Genomic DNA, 20,067 nt, shown 5'->3' on the forward strand with positions numbered 1-20,067 from the left:
TGAACTTGGGCTGGGGGGAGTCAGGAACTTGGGCTGGGATGGGGGAACTCTATCCTGTCTGGGACTGAAATCAGAATGACTTGAATTACACTATGCAAAGTCACACAGAACTTGGGCTGGGCGATTCCAATTACACATTCCAGAGAAACTTCTGGGTGTGGCTTATCCTCCAAGGGGACCCAATCAGCAGTCTGGTCATGTGATCATGGAGAGCCTTTCAGAGACATGCAGCGCAAATAGCTGTGTCCATACTATAAAGCCTTGGGAGCTCCTAGGTCAATGGGATGCCACTCTTGTATGGAAAAATACCCATAAGATATTCCATCAAAATTTGGTAGCCAATCACCAAAAACAATGCTTATTTAGTTTTCTTTTATCTTCCCTCATTCTTGGTCTTTCTTTTACGAACTGACAGCCAGCTGTCCTGTGACAAACCATATTAGACACCACAGACAGCACCATTCCCTCATGAGCTTAGTCCGAGATGCATTAAGAAGAATAGATGCCATTATTCTGTCGTTAGGCCTAAATAGGTTGCCATAGGATCAGTTACTTATTCGGAAAGTAGGTTACTAAACTACCTCCAGCCATTACTATTGGTTCCAACTATATTTTCTTTTTAAATATTTTTTGTACGGAAGACTGTGCAGTACAACAAGAGAACTGCAACTTTTGACAAGAAAATAAAAAATAGGAGCAGGAGTAGGCCACATGGGCCCTCGAGCCTGCTCCGCCATTTAATACGATCATGGCTGATCCGATCATGGAATCGAGTTCACTTTCCTGCCCGCTCCCCATAACCCCTAATGACCTTATCGGTTAAGATCAATGTTACGGACCCTTATATGGGAATAATTGTCACTTGATTTGGAGAACACAAACTGTAAGTAAATCTTGATAGACTGGAAATGGGTTGGAACTAGGCAAGTGGTGTACCTAATCCTGACAGAGGTTCATGATCTCTGATCATAAATTGATGCAGGTAAGGAATTTGATATTTAAAAAAAAAATTTTCATAGGATGTGGGTGGCGCTGGCAAGGCCAGCATTTATTACCTAATTGCCCTTGAGCAGGTGGTGGTGAGTTACCTTCTTGAATAGCTGCAGTCTGCATGCTGAAGGTACTCCCACAGTGCTGTTAGGAAGGGAGTTCCAGAATTTTGAACCAGCGACGATGAAGGAATGCCGATATATTTCCAAGTCAGGATGGTGTGTGACTTGGAGGGGAACTTGCAGGTGGTGGTGTTCCCATGCTCCTGCTGCCCTTGTCCTTCTAGGTGGTAGAGGTCGCAGGTTTTGGAGATGCTGTCGAAGAAGGAGGAACTGAAGGAAATCCTTATTAGTCAGGAAATTGTGTTAGGGAAATCGATGGGATTGAAGGCCGATAAATCCACAAGGGCTGATAGTATGCATCCCAGGGTACTTAAGGAAGTGGCCCTAGAAATAGTGGATGCATTGGTGGTCATTTTCCAACAGTCTATAGACTCTGGATCAGTTCCTAAGGAGGGTAGCTAATGTAACACCACTTTTTAAAAAAGGAGGGAGAGAGAAAACGTGCAATTATAGGCTGGTTAGCCTGACATCAGTAGTGGGAAAAATGTTGGCATCAATTATTAAAGATAAAATAGCAGCACATTTGAAAAGCCATGTCAGGATCGGTCCAAGTCAGCATGGATTTATGAAAGGGAAATCATGCTTGACAAATCTTCCGGAATTTTTTGAGGATGTAACTAGTAGAGTGAACAAGGGAGAACACATGGATGTGGTGTATTTGGACTTTCAAAAGGCTTTTGACAAGGTCCCACACAAGAGATTGGTGTGCAAAATTAAAGCACATGGTATTGGGGGTAATGTATTGATGTGGATAGAGAACTAGTTGGCAGACAGGAAGCAGAGAGTCGGGATAAACAGGTCCTTTTCAGAATGGCAGGCAGTGAATGGCAGGGTGCTACAGGGCTCAGTGCTGGGACCCCAGCTATTTACAATATACATCAATGATTTAGATGAAGGAATTGAAGGTAATATCTCCAAGTTTGCAGATGACACTAAGTTGGGTGGCGGTGTGAGCTGTGAGGAAAATGCTAAAAGGCTGCAGGGTGACTTGGACAGGTTAGGTGAGTGGGCAAATGCATGGCAGATGCAGTATAATGTAGATAAATATGAGGTTATCCAGTGATGGCAAAAACATGAAGGCAGAATATTATCTGAATGGCGGCAGATTAGGAAAAGGAGAGATGCAACGAGACCTGGGTGCCATGGTACATCAGTCATTGAAAGTTGGCATGCAGGAACAGCAGGCAGTGAAGAAGGCAAATGGCATGTTGGCCTTCATAGCTAGGGGATTTGAGTATAGGAGCAGGGAGTTCTTTCTGCAGTTGTACAAGGCCTTGGTGAGGCCTCATCCGGAATATTGTGTTCAGTTTTGGTCTCCTAATCTGAGGAAGGATGTTCTTGCTATTGAGGGAGTGCAGTGAAGGTTCACCAGACTGATTCCCGGGATGGCAGGACTGACATATGAGTTTAGAAGAATGAGAGGGGATCTCATAGAAACATATAAAATTCTGACGGGACTGGACAGGTTAGATGCAGGAAGAATGTTCCCGATGTTGGGGAAGTCCAGAACCAGGGGTCACAGTCTAAGGATAAGGGGTAAGCCATTTAGGACTGAGATGAGGAGAAACTTCTTCACTCAGAGAGTTGTTAACCTGTGTTATTCTCTACCGCAGAGAGTAGTTGACGCCAGTTTGTTGGATATATTCAAGAGGGAGTTGGATACGGCCCTTACGGCTAAAGGGATCAAGGGGTATGGAGGGAAAGCAGGAAAGGGGTACTGAGGTGAATGTTCAACCATGATCTTATTGAATGGGGGTGCAGGCTCGAAGGGCCGAATGGCCTATTCCTGCACCTATTTTCTATGTTGCTCTCTTTCTAAGCCTTGGTGAGTTATTGCAATGCATCTTCTAGATTGTACACACTGCAGCCACGGTGCACCGGTGGTGGATGGAGTGAATGTTTAAGACGGTGGATGGGGTGCCAAACAAGGGGGCTGCTTTGTCCTGGATGGTGTCGAGCTTCTTGACTGTTGTTGGTGCTGCTCTCATCCAGTATTCCGTCACACTCCTGACTTGTGCCTTTATAGATGGTGGGAAGGCTTTGGGGAGTCAGGAGATGAGACACTCGCCATAGAATACCCAGGCTCTGACCTCCTCTTTAGCCACAGTATTTATGTAACCACATTTATGAGATCACCAGGCTTTTTCTTGTATCCGTGAGAACAATATAAAGGACCTTTGAGACACGAGAATTTTGGAATTAAATTGTGAGGGACTAGCATACAGTCACTTAGCCGCTTTCACAAAAATTAGTTCCTCCGTTGTTTTACCAGTTTGATTTAGTTACCATGACGCACTGGAATATATAGCCTTGAGCAGGAAATAATCAGCTTGGTATAAAAATCGGCAATTTCTCAGCTTTTGTAGGGAAGCAGCAGAATACACCAAGTGCATTGCCAAGACAGTTTTAGGTTATGGTCGCAGTGGAATATAGAGCACTCCAGGTTGCTGTACCCCCATGAGTTACATATATTCTTTCATAACAGACTATTTATGTTTGTTTTTGTCTTGTTTAATTCATTGTATCATAATCTTTGAATCTTGGGAAGCCATAGATTTAATCCAGCTCAGGGTGATTAAATACAACATGAATTGTTCTCATCGTTTTAAGGGTTATACAAGTGAAATATTTGAATGCAGCTGAATCCACAGAAAATTGCTTTCCTGTTTGGAACTGTGAGAGCTTGTTTTGAATATATTGGACAAGAAGATATAACATTTTTGCACAGTATGGATTTCTGTTCTGTAGACAGAACTGTAAGTAAAATTTGGGACAATCTCTGGAGTCTTTTACATTGCAATCCTCTACACTTTGCACAGAATTGCCAACAAACACAATGTAGTCTGACTATATCTGCTAATCAGGTGATCATGTAATGGCAACCAGCCATTCTTCACATTCACCTCTCCACCCACAATGTGAAATAATAGTCTTTCTTTTTCACCTCAATTCTGCCATGGTGTATTTTGTTCTTGACTGCACCAGTGGTGTGATTGAAACCCTGTGCTTTTACTGTCAGAATGAAACACTTAAGCCATAATCTTAAAAAAAAAGTGGCTTCACAGTTCAATTGGATGCATTGAGATATGAGATTTTCAAGCTCATTCTATATGTTTTTTGCTCTAACTCTATCTAAGAGGGTACGGTAGTATTGTGGTTATTTTACTGGATGAGTAATCTGGAGGCCTGGACTAATGATCCGGAATCATGAGCTCTAATCCCACTATGGCAGATGGTAAATTTAAATTAAGTTAATTAAATAAATCTGGAATAAAAAAATAGCTCGTACAGATTGAACCTCCCTTATCCAGAACCCCCTTATCCGGAACCACCCCTTGTCCAGAACCATTCCCGGCCACCGGGTGGCGCCTGCGCAGAACTCCGACATGAACAAATAGAACAAATTGAAGTCCTTCCTCGCTGCCGACTATCGCAATCGCTGGCCTGACCACACGAGCGACCGCCCCCCGCCATGATCTCTCTGCCGCACTCCCAACCCCAAGCCAGCCATCCCCGATGTCCCCTTGCTCAGTACCTGTACCATCCAATTTAACATGACCACCCCTCGTCTGGAAAAATCCTTTATCCAGAATAGACCAGATCACGAGGGTTCCGGATAAGGGAGGTCAACCTGTATCAGTAATGGTGACCATGGAACTACCAGATTATCGTAAAAAACCATCTGGTTCACTAATGTCCTTTAGGGAAGGAAACCTGCCATCCTTATCCGATCTGGTCTATATGTGACTCCAGACCCACAGCAACGTGGTTGACTTTTAACTGCCCCTCTGAAATGGCCTGGCAAGCCACTCAGTTGTATTCAAGAAGGTGGCTCACCCCCACCTTCTCGAGGGCAATAAGGGATGTGGAATAAATGCTAGCCTTGACGCACACATCCCATGAATGAATACATTTTCATCGGTCTTCTTCCATTGGTCTACTGAGGTTGAAGTTCACAATGGGCTCAGGATAAAGGGGTGTTAGTCAGGCTATTCAATAAAAAACAAGGGAAGGGCAGTCACAATACCCGTTTTTCTGTTTTAGTACATGAGTCTTGAATGGTCAAATACTGCTGCAATTACAGTAAGGTCCAAACATGCTGAAATCTATCCATTTATTTACCACATGCTGCCAAAGCAGGTGGTTATTACACAGTTACAAATCTCACTTTATGTCCCCCAATAGCTCACTTGATTAAGGCCATGTGTAACTGAACCATAATAGATCACTAGATCCCAGGTTCAAATCCAACTCCCTGCTGAGTTGATTGATCTTCGTCAGGATGGCTATAGCGGTGCTGCAAATGGCTTAGGTATTCCTGGGCTAGTGCAGGACACATCAGCTATAGTTCTTGGACCTGATTGCTATCCAATAACTTCTGCAAAGTGTGTAGATGTTGGGTGAGGACAGTTGTCAGCTGAATAGCTTGATATTCAATGTCTTAGCTCATACATGAAGAATGGGTGGGTGGGATATGGAAGGCCAACTGTGGAACCATGCTCTTTGGTTGCAGCAACAGAAAAGGAGAAAAGAACATTGGTTCACTCCATTTCTACCAAATAAATGTTGATTCTAATAAGAATTTTTCCTTTTCTGTCCTCTCATTAAGGTATTGATATACACATCAAGGCATTAAGGCATGTACACTCAGCCCTCTGTTACCTTATGCCTGTTAAGAAAGGTGAGAGAGAGAAATCAAGAAATGATAGACCTGTTAGTCTAACATTTGTTATGGGGAAGTTATTAGAATCTATAATTAAGGACAGAGTGGCTAAGCAGAGAAATTTGAGCACATTAGAAAGAGCCAACATGGATGTGTAAAGGGCAGGTCATGTCTATCGAAACTAATTGAATTTTTTGAGGAAGTAACTAAAGTAGTAGACAGGGGAATGTCCTTGGATATAGTTTATAGTTTATATGGACTTCCAGAAGGCATTCGATAATGTTCCACATAAGAGACTTAACTAAAATTAAAGCTTATGGAATTGAAGGCAATCTATTGAGCACCTTGGGAGATTGGTTAGTCAGTAGAAGACAGAGAGTAAGGATAATGCATTTGTACTCAAATTGGAGACAGTGATTAGTGCTTGGGCCTTAACTATTCATTATTTAAATGGTGAAAAGCTGGGAACAGTGGAGGTCCAAAGAAATTTAGAAATCCATGTACACAGATCACTAAATTGTAGTAGTTAGGTACAAAAAAATGATCAAATGGTTAATGTAATGTTAGCTGTTATAACTCCAGGGCTAGAATATAAAGGGATGCAAGTTTTGCTACAGTTATACACATCTGGAGTACCGTGTACAGTTCTGCACACTGCACTTTAGAAATGATATATTGCCCTTGGAAGGAGTGCAGTGCAGATTCACCAGAATATTACTAAAGCTCCAAGGGTTAGATATGAGGAGAGATTACATAAACTAGGCTTCTATTGCCTGGAATATAGAAGGTTACGGGGTGATTTGATTGAGGTTTTTAGGATTTTGAAAGGAATTGATAGGGAAGATATAGAGAAACGTTTTCCACTGATGGGGGTGTCTAGGACAAGGGGACATAACCTTAAAATCAGAGCCAGGCCATTCAGGAGAGATGTTAGGAAATATTTCTTCACACAAAGTGTGATAGAAGTGTGGGCCTCTCTCCCAAAGTGGCAGTGGATTAATAACTTTAAATCTGACATCAATAGATTCTTGCTAGACAAGGGTATAAAAGGATATGGAGCCAAGGCATGTGGATGGAGTTAAGATACAGATCAGCCATGATATCATTGCATTGTGGAACAGGCTCGAGGGGCTGACTGGCCTACTCCTACTCCTATGTTTCTTTGTTCATCCTCAACCTCCCAGGCGATTACATGGCTGCGGGGGTAGGGGTAGGGTGAGGGTGGGGGATGTTGTTGGGGGAGGGAAGAAGTGTTTGGCCATCATGGTGTAGGGCAGGCTTGATAGACCAGCTGGTCTTTTCCTGCCCATCAATTTTGTATGTGTGAGTCCAGAGAGTGAGTGTCATCAGGTTGTGCATCATGAGGAACAGCACTGCCAATCCTTGCCCAGTGTCTCCAACCATCTCCTTTCTATCCAGAGTAATTCAATAGTGGTCAACAAGTTGATGTCAGAGTTTAAACTACAATAAGTAACAGAGATACTTGAGTGCTTGACTTCTTCTTTCGTATGGTAGTAGCAAAGCAAATCAAATGTCAATATCCCAGTTGGATATCCAGGCCAAAGCTTCCAGTGTAAAAGCCTGGATATCTTGTAGGCTGCCTGCAAATTTCCTCTGAGGGCAGTGCTCAATAATGTGCTCCAGGGCCTGATGAGGAGCTCCACAGACGCATGATGGGGGTGCTTTAATCTTCCACCTATGGAGAAGGTGGCAGCATCTAGCACAACCAGTTCTGAGGCGGTTGAAGGTTGTAGACTGTTTGCGAGGAAGGTTTGATCCAACAGGTTGTACTCTATAAGGAATCCATTCCGTATGTCTCAGTTCTTCCAAGCATTTCGCCATCGGTCATCAAGGCTGAGGGGAGATTGCTGAAGGGCTTCGGCGACGGTCCAAAATGGCCCTCTAGATTTGAGTTGGTGGTAGGTTGTTTAAGTCGGCCTGGTTTGGCAAGTCTTTGCTGGTGTAGCGGTTGTATTCTCTGGAGACTGCATATTCATGGCGTAGGTGTGGTGATGTGATGTTTGAAAGCACAGGGAGCCAAGGTGTTGGTGTCAATAAAAGCGTACCGGTGATAATTCTTATAGTAGAATTCAGCTGGACATCAACGGATTCGACATGCGGACTTGATAGTGTTTGACTGCAATAGCAAGAGGGACTTGAACATTACAGTATTTGTTTTATATGGGATCACTTGATGCTCCAGTGGGCGACTTAACCTTGTGTTTCAGAAGACAACTATAAAGTGCAAAAGTGAAGATTGAGTTTAGGGCAGAGATTATGTTTTCATTAGTTTCCAATTAAGGGACGTACCAATCAAATATAATCGCCCACCAAAAGTAATTATAGCTTGCGTGACATGATACTAGGTAGGCCCACCTAGCCGTTCAGTCAGCTTGACTGATCTTGGCATTGTAATCCCATGACACTGAACCAGCAATCATCATTTTGTAATGATCTAAGTGTTGTTGTGATGGAGACAGCGTAATCTCAAACTACATTTACAAATTCCAGTACATTTTGAACATTTGGGACAGGACGTTGCTATCAGAGCAAGGAATGGCTATCTTTACCTAAATATGGTGAAGTGTGTTGATTTGCTGTCACATTATTTCTGCGAGGGAAAAAGAGTAACCAACTGGGCTACCAAAAGTTTAAAATTCAGTAGCCAATATATTTTGCTAGGAGTTCAAGAATTAGGATAGATCTTTTGGTCCAAAATGACTAGGAATGAATGCAAATCTGACCAAAAGTGTAGTGTACTGATTGCAGGCAATCTGTGGTCAGCTTATTAATATCATTGTTCATAACTCCACGTGTAGGTTGACCTTGTGCAGAGAACTAGCCTAATATAGGGAAGGGAGAAACCAGAACATTGAACCTTCGGTGAAGATTAGGGCTGCAAAAAACTTTTTAAATAGCCACATAGAGGGGACAAAATTCCGAAAGCTTTTGAAAAGACTCCAAAGGCAACTCATCCTGTTGGCAGGCTTTGCTAAGGCTGGAGGAGGAGAGGGGAAAGGAATGACAGACAAACATCATGGAAAGGAACCCATTGTGGAGGCATGAAACGGAGTATCTGAGCAAGTGATGGAACAGTACAGCACTTATGATAGCTGGTGGAAATGGTGTTTTATAAGGTGGCTGTGAGGAGTGACCTGTCACCAATTCAAGGCATTATTCAGGAGTGAACTAGTGTCTCTGTGCATGAAACCAAATAAATAAACTTCTGCTGTCCAAGCAATGAAGTGTGGCTCCTTTGGCATCCATTCCCACAAACCACCCTTGTGGCATGGCCTGGAGAGGAGGTGGACGATGTTAGAAGCCACTGTCGATGTCTATGCCAACGCTAAAGTGCATGTTAACTAGTGGTGTTCTTGCAGCAGATTTCACAGCTCTGCATCTGGATCTCTGCTGACTGAAGCCTGTACCCCTCTATTGTTGCCATGCAGGCATGAAAAAGCTTGCAGGTATAATTGGTGGCATCGTGGCAGGGTGTGACCAATCAATGTTTGCTAGTTCTTGACCACCCTCATCCAATGCTACTTAAACAATGAAATACTATGATTGAGCTGGCTCCAAAGAACTGTCCTGCATTAAGATTCACCAGGCCTTCGTATGTTGCATTTGTCCCATCAAGTCTGCTGTCACAACCTCCCGTTGAAACTGGAACCCTTGCATGCACTGTTCCTCTGCCAAAGCAAGGTATGTGCACCACTGTCTGTCGAGGCAGGTGTGAGGGTAACTGTGGATGGTCACAGAATGTCTCTGGTGCAGCCTGACCTAACTGGAATTACTCCATTAATGCACCTCTTTTTTTTCCATCCAAAAAGCACAAGTGCTGGGAGGTTCCCACGGGGAAATCCACTGTGCCAATATTGTTTGCAAGAAAATTCCTGAGCTATAACAATTGGTACAATGACCCCTGAGGTGAGAGCAGCAAAACAGGAGAAAATGGTTGAGAAGTTGTTGGAAAATGCTCCTAACAATCTTCATGTAGAGTTCTTGAGTTGTATTTCCATAGACAGCTGTTCCTAGCAATCCTGGACACCAGCTATCAGTGAATGGAAATAGGAATCAGTGCTATGTGAATGGATTGGCAGAACCAGTGATCAGTTAAATAGGCAGCGATCCAGTATTATGGATCTCTGCTCTATTTTCCATGCGTTTGCCCAATTTAGGCTAGTTTACTGGACAAACCACATCAGAATATCTGGGCTTCTAAGACCAACATAGTAGACAGATCTGTGACACGAGAAATGGAAGAAAAGGAAGCGAAGAAAAGCAGCAGGAAGATTCATTAAATGTAAGAGAGTGATGGATGAAAAAGATTTTTGAGAATGAAATGTACTTTTCTCAAACAGGATAGCCATGTCAGTCCAGAGGTCATCTCATGCTGTTTGTTTGACAATGAGTGCAGCCATAGAGGACAATCAAGGTGTGACAACACTGCAAATCACTTCCCAGAATTACCCCTGTTCCCTGAAGCTTTTCTTCTCCTGTGCAGTAGCTGGATGTGAATATTAACCTACACAGATCACCTTCTTTCTGTCAGACTTGTAAAAAAGGGGAAATATACCACATTTTCAAATCATCAAAACACAGAATGATTTCACCTCAAAGAAGCGACACAAAAGATTAGCGTATGTATTGGATTAATTAAAATGAAAGCATCAAATTACTGTCATGATGACTTCTTAAAACAGTAAAATTATAGGTTACCTATTATGTAACCATACAGGTAGTATGTGGAGGATAAATAATTAATCAATCAACAATTCATACTGTGTAAGTTAGTGTTTTCGAGCAGGGGTACCATTCATGGTTTAAAGCTACTTATCCAAAATATCTTGGTAAATATCGAGAAGGCATTACATACGTTTGGTGCTACTTTCCTGTTTATGTTTACTACTTTAGTTACTGCAGTGACATAACAAAATATAACATGCAATAATTGTAGTCTTCCACAACAGAAGAGGACGTGTTCAAAAGGAAGCATTCTTATAGCCCATGTACAATACCAATCTGCCATCAGTTTAACTGTTGAAACCAGTTGCAGATGTGTGTCACAGATAGGATGTTGTTTGCTTGGATTTGTGGAAGATAAACCTACTACTTTTGGTCTTGGCACCTCTTACATCAGTGGTGCCAAACTCAGCCGCTACCAAAGAGATAATGGCAGCAATGAACAGCCAAGTATCTACTGCCCCCATTACTCACAGTGCAAGCTTTGGTATGAAGCTCCTTCAGTAATCAGGGAAGCTGTAGGGACAACAGAAAAGAGCTTACAAATATTTTTCAAAAGAAATGCACATGGGTAAGCCATTCCTGCTAGCATAGAAAATCTTTACGAAAACCCATTTTTTTGTCTTTGTTAGGAGTTTGCTTGAATCAAATTATTTAATGGACTACAAGCAGCTCTTTCCTGTGGCTCGATGTCCAGTGCATACTGAATGGTAACTGTCCAACCCCATTGTTCTTAGGATTTTTAACAATCATTAGGAGAGAGATTGATTATGCTGGATTCAAATTCTGATTCCTAAAATAAAGGGGCAATCTTGTTCTAATCTCAGCTGCCAGCCCGGTCTCACAGAAATGACGTTTTGTTATTTGTTGGAATAGATAATAATGCGCCATAATTTGCGGCCCCTACATGCACACGCAAGCTCCGGGTTTTGACAGATCATCCACATCCCCGGGAAGCCCAGCGTAAGAGTTTTAAAAAATGTAAAAATAATTATTTTTCATTCATTTAAATATTAAACATATGTAAAATAAGGTAAGGTTATTTTTTAGCCCATTTAAAACATTGACATTTATTTTTCAAATAGTTACATTTTTGTTTTAAATGTTTCATTATCTTGTATTTTAATTAATTTTAAATATGTATTTTTTTTAAATTTGCTATGCTAAATGTGTTTTTTATGTGAGCCCCATTTATGCTTATGGGGACTCTGTACGGAATCCCCATAAGTATGTTGGGGATCGCCTTCTTTCATTGGCTGGGTTGGCGCACGTGATCCCAGGGATGCTTGCGAAAAGTGGGTCTCTACGCATGTCTACACATAGAGGCGCAGGGGCGTGGGTCTCCGTGGATCCTGAGGCAGAAGGTAAGTTCGTAGATTTTTTGCCCGTCAGAGGCATCTGCCCGTGGTAATCCTCTGACCGCAAATTCAGGCCCATTATGAAACAAAATTAGACCAAATATATGGAAAATCAAAATGAATTGTAATCTTTCAGTAAAGTAAATAAAATGTTATTACAGTAAGAATGCAGAATTGGTATTGTAATCCTCAACAGGTTAAAGCTACAGCTGTTTGTTGTTTGGATGCCTCAGTGAATGCAGACTAACTGACCAAGTGAAAAACAAAATCAAGCATTTTAGAACCGAGTTAATGGAAGATATCACCTCGGCTTGCCACACTGTTTTTATTTAGATGCAACGAAAGTCACAAAAGGGCCATTAACAAGCAATCACCGCAGAAGAAAAATCATTGCAAATGATTTTCCATGGTAGGGAATCAGTGATATTTTGCTATTAAATATGGCACCTCAATAAATCAATTCCTTTCACTTCTCAGAATGTGTATATGTAATATGAGCAAAATTCTGATGCGTGAATGGAATTTCAATCCACCAGGCTTCTGTTAAATAGAATCTGTTACTGAGCAAAACACTTAGGGGCTGAGTTTATTCTAATGGCGCTGGAAATTGGCAATATCTGTAATACAATGAGCATTATATGGAATAACTCTCTTGTTCGAAAACAGTGCATTCTCGCACTTACCATGAACACTGCCATGGGAAATCCTCTGGTGTTGCTTATAATAAGGAGCAAGATCAAGGCAGTTCAGGCAAAGTGATTTTCTCCATCTATGTGAACATATTTTTTTTTAAACAGTATTGGTATGCTACTGTTGGCTTAACCAGATTCTCTCTCTAACTAAGAGCCATTCCAACAGGACGACAGGATAGTTATCAGTATCTGTGAATTTATTACATTGAATATTAAGGCCTCAAAATTCCAATCGGTGGAATCCTGGTGGATCTCCAGATAAAAGGCTGGAAAACGGAACGGAACCCGTTCTGCTAAAATTGTGTTTTCCGATCAGTCATTTTCCATGACAAGGAAGTATGTCTGGTGGAATTTCTGGTCTACCTCAGGAATTGGGCCCATTACGCTTTCTGTAGGCCACCGTGGAAAGCACGCCAAATGAGAGTGGCATGAGTCCCACTGTGGTTGTAAGAAGAGCCCAGACATTAGTAAAAGAAAGGCTTGCATTTATATAGTGCCTTTCATGACCTCAGGACATCCCAAAGCCCTTCGCAGCCAATGTGCAGTCACTGTTGTAAGGTAGGAAAAATAATTGGAGGGGATCAGTTTCCTTCCCCCAAGGCGCTTGCATGCTCTATTGGGAGCAGGAGAACAGAAGAGGACAATTTTCTTCAGGGGCCTCCTCTACTCCGTTAGAATGGCATTGTGCTGCTCTATCATTGTGCCACCTCAGCCATGCCTATGACCCCATCCGCAAGTTATAGGATCATTCCCCTGGTCCAGGGCTGTGGCAGTTAGGGGCTTGTCTTTATCACACCTGAACTAGTGGAACAGATCCCTAGGACGTTTAGACTCTCCCCTCCCCCGGGCGATAACCTCATGGCGCCCCATTAGCGCCCTGCGGAGGTGTTAGTGGGGCTATGAAAAAGGGCAATTTCGCCCCCAAAAGTGTATTTTAAAAGCTATATTGTGCTGTTGTGGTCCTTGTAGAAAGAGTACAGAAGAATAAGAAATGTAGATTTGAGATGGTAATTATGAGAACATTTTAAGCTGTTTTTTTCCATGTGTCACTTCATCTGAGCTCCCATGCTGATGGTTGTGTTCCTAACACAGATGAGACTGCACACAGGGAGGTTAAAGTAACAGTGACCTCAGTCTTTAATAAGACACTCCAGAGTGAGGAACAGGCCTTAGGGGTCGGCTTATATACAGTGCTCCCAAGGGATGCTGGGATCCCTTGGGACTTCAGGGGATGCGCTCCCTGGTGGCGGAACATGGGAGTGCATGCTTTACAGATCACTCCCCACCCCAAAAGTCAAAGTAAAAACTATTTACAAGGTGGGGTGGTCGGGCGCCTTCCTTTCCCTAGTGGAGTGCCTTGGTACAAATGTCTGTTCTGGTGTGTTGGCTGTTCCCTCGCTGGGCTGACGTGTTGTTGGCCCTGCAGGGCTGCTGCGTGAGCCTGGGCTGTTGGGCGTGATGGGTTCGATTTCCTGGTCCGGCGTGGTGTCGTTGATCCTTTGGGTGTGTGTTGTTGGCTTGAAAAAGGTGGTGTCTGCTGTGGGTGTTGTTCAGGGCAGTCAGTGAACCACAGCCTTGTTTGGTCCAGGTGCTTTCTGCAAATTTGTCCATTGTCTAGTTTGACTACAAACACCCAACTCCCTTCTTTAGCTATCACCGTGCCCGCGATCCACTTGGGACCATGTCCATAGTTTAGCACATACACAGGGTCATTCAGATCAATTTCCCGTGACACAGTGGCGCGCACATCGTTTACATTTTGTTGCTGCCGCCTGCTCTCTACCTGATCATGCAGGTTGGGGTGGACCAGCGAGAGTCTGGTTTTAAGTGTCCTTTTCATGAATAGCTCAGCCGGGGGCACCCCTGTGAGCGAGTGGGGTCTCGTGCGGTAGCTGAGCAGTACTCGGAACAGGCGGGTTTGGAGTGAGCCTTCTGTGACTCGTTTAAGGCCCTGTTTGATTGTTTGATTGCCTGCTCTGCCTGCCCATTGGAGGCTGGTTTAAACGGGGCCGAGGTGAAATGTTTGATCCCATTGCGGGTCATGAATTCTTTAAATTCGGCACTGGTGAAACATGGCCCGTGTCACTGACCAGTATGTCATGAGGCCGTGGGTGGCAAACATGGCCCTCAGGCTTTCAATGGTGGCAGTGGCGGTGTTTCCCAACATTATTTCACATTCAATCCATTTTGAAAAAGCATCCACCACCACCAGGAACATTTTACCGAGAATGGGCCCACATAGTCGACATGGATCCTCGACCATGGTCTGGAGGTCCAGGACCACAAACTTAGTGGTGCCTCTCTGGGCACGTTGTTCAACTGAGCACACATGCTGTATTGCCGTACACAGGACTCTAAGTCAGAATCGATACCGGGCCACCACACGTGGGATCTGGCTATCGCTATCATCATTACTATACCCGGGTGTGTGCTGTGGCGATCCGAGATGAATGTCTCCCTGTCCTTTTTGGGTAGCACTACGCGGTTACCCCACAACAGGCAGTCTGCCTGAATGGACAGCTCGTCCTTTCGTCGCAGGAACAGCTTGATTAGCTCTTGCAATTCAATGGGGGTGCTGGCCCAGCTCCCATGCAGTACACAGTTTTTTACTAGGGACAGCAGAGGATCTTGGCTGGTCCAATCCTAATCTGGCGGGCTGTGACAGGTGATTTATCATTTTTAAACGCTTCCATGACCATCAACAAGTTTGCAGGCTGCGCCATTTCCCCCCACCCCCGCCGTGGTGGGCAATGGTCGCCGACTGAGAGCATCCGCACAGTTCTCGGTGCCTGGCCTGTGGCGGATGGTATAGTTATACATTGATAGCGCGAGTGCCCACCTTTCTATGCGGGCTGAGGCATTAGTGTTTATCCCCTTGTTTTCAGCGAACAGGGATTTGAGGGGCTTGTGATCGGTTTCCAGCTCAAATTTGAGGCCAAACAGGTACTGATGCATTTTATTTTCCCCGAACACACACTAATGCTTCTTTCTCAATCATGCTGTAGGCCCTCTCGGCCTTAGACAAGCTCCTGGAAGCATAGGCGACAGGTTGCAACTTCCCCGCAATGTTAGCTTGTTGTAATACACACCCGACTCCGTACAACGACGCGTCACATGCTAGCACGAGTCTTTTACATGGGTTATACAATACAAGCAGCTTGTTGGAGCATAAAATGTTTCTGGCTTTCTCAAAAGCAATTACTTGCTTTTTCCCCATACCCAGTTCTCACCTTTACGCAATAACACATGTAGGGGCTCTAAGAGGGTGCTTAACCCGGTAGAAAGTTACCAAAATAGTTGAGGAGTCCCAGGAACAACCGCAGCTCCGTGACGTTCTGTGGCCTGGGCGCGTTCCTGATATCCTCTGTCTTGGCGTCTGTGGGCCGAATGCCGTCCGCCGCGATCTTTCTCCCCAAAAACTCCACTTTTGTTGTCATGAAGACGCATTTCAACCTCTTCAGCCGCAGCCTTACGCGATCCAGTCGCTGGAGGACCTCCTCCAGGTTTTGTAGGTGCTCGACGGTGTTCCGACCCGTGACAAATATCTTGTGCTGAAAGACCACCGTGTGTGGTACCGACTTAAGTGGACTCTCATGTTTCTCTGAAAGATCGCTGCAGCCGACCGAATTCCAAACAGGCATCTGTTGTAGATGAACAGTCCCTTGTGCGTGTGATGCAGGTGAGGCCCTTCGAAGACTCCTCCAGCTCCTGTGTCATGTAGGCCGAAGTCAGGTCGAGCTTGGTGAACGTCTTGTCTCCTGCCAGCGTCGCAAATTGGTTGTTTGCCTTAGTTAGTGGGTATTGGTCCTGTAGCGAGAAACGATCAATATTTACTTTATAATCGCCACAAATCCTGACCGTGCCATCACTTTTGAGTACTGGAACAATCAGGCTGGCCCATTCGCTGAATTCCACTGGGGAGATGATGCCCTCTCGTTGCAGCCTGTCCAGCTCAATTTCCACTCTCTCCCTCATCATGTGAGGTACCGCTCGCTCCTTGTGGTGAATGGGTCGTGCCTCTGGGACCAAGTGGATCCACACCTTCACCCCGGAAAAGTTTCCAATGCCTGGCTGAAAAAGAAAGGAAATTTGTTCAGAACCTGGTTACATGAGGCCTCATCGATATATGATAGCGCTCGGATGTCATCCCAGTTCCAGCAGATTTTGCCCAGCCAGCTCCTTCCAAGCAGTGTGGGGCCATCGCCCGGGACAATCCACAGTGGCAGTTTGTGCACCGTGCCCTCGTAGGTGACCTTGACCATGGCGCTGCCCAGGACAGTGATAAGCTCTTTGGTGTATGTTCTCAATTTCGTGTGGATGGGGCTCAGGGCTGGTCTGAGTGCCTTGTTGTACCACAGTCTCTCAAACATCTTTTTACTCATGATGGATTGGCTAGCGCCAGCGTCCAGTTCCATGGCTATGGGTAAGCCATTCAATTTTATGTTTCGCATTATAGGTGGACATTTCGTCGAAAATTGTGCACCCCATGTACTTCAGCATCTGCCTTCTCTCTCTGAAGCTCGAAATTGCTTTGATCCACCATGGACTGATCTTCCTCTGCCACGTGGTGGTTAGCAGGTTTTGCAGAGCTTGCAGCTCGTCTGCAAGCTCGTTGGAGGTGCCCCATTGTTCCACAGCTCTTGCAAATATACCCTTTGAAGCGGCATGCATAGGCTGAATGGAAGCCTCCACAACGCCAACAAGGCGTGAATTGCCTTGCATTCATTCTTTGTTGCGGACTCTGAGTCATCTGGGTCGCCTGAGGCCTGCTGGCAGTTGCAGACTCGTGGTTTCTGCCCTGTATATTTCTGCTCACAAACACAGTTCCAATTAATTTATGAACATTGCTAGCACTTGTGTGCTGAGAGATTTGTTTGGCGTTATCACTGATGGATAAACGCCTGTGGTATCGCAATGGCCTTACCGAGGGTCGGTGTCTCTACAGGCAAAAGTTTTCGTAGGATGGTCTCGTGACCAATGCCAAGTACAAAAAAACTTCTGAGCATTTGCTCTAGGTAGCCATCAAACTCACATTGTCCTGCAAGGCGCCTTAACTCGGCGACGTAGCTCGCTACTTCCTTACCGTCAGATCGCTGGTACGTATAGAACCGATACCTCGCCATCAGTACACTCTCCCTTGGGTTAAGATGCTCCCAAACCAATGTACACCGCTCCTCATACGACTTATCTGTGGGTTTCACCGGGGCCAGAAGATTCTTAATGAGGCTGTAGGTCGGTGCCCCGCAGACTGTGGGGAGGACTGCTCTCCTTTTTGCAGCGCTTCCTTCTCCGTCCAGCTCATTGGCTACAAAGTACTGGTCTAGCCGTTGAACATAGGCTTCCCAGTCCTCACCATCCGAGAACTTCTCCAGGATGCCCACAGTTTGCTATATCTTTGCGTTGGATTCGTGTACTCGTCGCCAGTTGTTGTGTTCCTAACACAGATGAGACTGCACACAGGGAGGTTAAAGTAACAGTGACCTCAGTCTTTATTAAGACACTCCAGAGTGAGGAACAGGCCTTCGGGGCTGGCTTATATACAGTGCTCCCAAGGGATGCTGGGATCCCTTGGGACTTCAGGGGATGCGCTCCCTGGTGGCGGAACATGGGAGTGCATGCTTTACAGATACACAACACTGATCATTTAGAAATAAAACCTATTCAACAATAATTGACCAGAGCAGGAGGCAAATAGAATTTCACCTGCAATCTCCAACATTCTGCAATTTAACTCCACAGATGCTGCCTGACCTGCTGCGTGTTTCCAGCATTTTCTGTTTTAATTTTACAATTTGAGTTCGTTGGAATGAAATCACATTTTCCTGTACTACTAAACCACACTTTGGCAACACCTGCAAACTATTGTGTTATCCATTACAGTTATTCAAGACTTTATGAATCGTCACATAGTTCAAACTATTTTTTTCAGATAAACGGTTCCAGATTATTCTTACAGAAAATATTAAGGTGTCTGCTTCCCCCTATTTAGTTGAAGTCCAAACCCTTTTTGGCCACAAACAAGTGGTCTGCCCCTGTGGTTATTTCTTTCACTGTTCTTTTCATTTTCACTCCCCCACACAGCGGTAATTTTGTGCTAGGCCTCATGGAAAGTGTAATTTAAAAAAAAAACAATCGGGCAGATGAACGGGAAGCAGGGTAGTTCTCCTCTGCCCAGTTACCACAAACACAGACAATAATCTGTGCACAGATAGGACACATCCAAAGTGGGGATCAATACGTAAAGATTACTACCTCCCCCGCCATTATAAAGTTGATACAAGACACGAGTCTAGAAATTTCTTGCAGATTAAAAAAGAAACATTAAAAGAAAAAAAACCTACAAATTCTTAAAATTGGGAGGAATAGTGGTTTTCACCATGAGCATTGTCGATCACCTATCATCCCTCCCTTTAGTGATACCTGAAATGACCACCAGGAGAATGTGCCCGAGGCCAATAATACTCACCAGCAGATCTCCCCTGCTCAGGCTATTAATGTATATGTTACAATTATTAACTTTCCTTTCTGAAAGTTCTGAAAGTGTTCTGCATAGATAAAATCAGGAATGTAACTATCAAACGTTATACTTATTTTGAAGTAAATATCAATTAATAATGATTAACTTTGTTTTGGGCTAGTTTTTACAGCTGAGACATGAATAGTCAGCTTATGGATTTCAATACAGCGCCCGCTGCAAAGCATTCTCGACTGTATAGCATCATGACTGACACAGACCAACAATATATGACAATGAAACTGCAACTTTGAACACTTCAGGGCTCCAATAGAATAGTCAAGAGAATATCAGAACTCAGAGAATCATCACACCTCATTAACCACACAACATGAGTTGGCCCATGAGAATTCATGTTCGAGATATGAAGGAAGCACGCCATTTACTAGCAATAAAAGAAGATGGGAAATAATTTGCCAGAAATGAGCTGTGGTAAGTAACATCAGATAAAAACCAGTGCACCAAACCACGATATTCATAATAAGAGGTGAAAATCATTTCACCAAAACTTGATACTATTAACAAAAAAATACAAAATACTAATAACAGGAAATACAAACTAGTGCACCAAACCACAATGCTAGTAACAGAAAATACAAATAAGTGCAGCAAAACCTGGTACTCGTAATGGGACATACAAGCTTGTACAATTTGAAGAGAAAAATAAAAGCTGAATAAAATCTGGTTCAATGTAATTATTGTTGGGAACGTGTCGCAGTTCTGTAAATAATATTCAGGCTCTATTAACTCTATTAAAGTTTTCTAGCATCATGATTTAATTTGCTGGTTTTATCCATATAACACAATGGTCTGGATATTCTGATGTGGCAGAATTGTCACATCTCATGTGGTGGAGTGTGACCTCTGGCCACCGCAGTGACCTAGTGCTGAGCCATACTCATTTTTGATGAGCAGCTCATTTGTATTTTGTGGGTGATCCCTGTGGTGTATGAAATGAAACCGTGAACTCAGTACTGTGAGCTAA

The 20,067-nt window shown here is 43.9% G+C and overlaps 1 protein-coding gene across 4 annotated transcripts in view; it reads left to right on the forward strand.

Annotated features, from left to right (window-relative positions):
- LOC139275829 (FERM and PDZ domain-containing protein 4-like) overlaps positions 1 to 20,067 on the forward strand; it is a 658,647-nt gene that overhangs the window by 205,101 nt on the left and 433,479 nt on the right. The window lies entirely within an intron of this gene.

Source organism: Pristiophorus japonicus, chromosome 11 (assembly GCF_044704955.1).
Source record: "Pristiophorus japonicus isolate sPriJap1 chromosome 11, sPriJap1.hap1, whole genome shotgun sequence".
NCBI classification, from domain to species: domain Eukaryota; kingdom Metazoa; phylum Chordata; class Chondrichthyes; family Pristiophoridae; genus Pristiophorus; species Pristiophorus japonicus.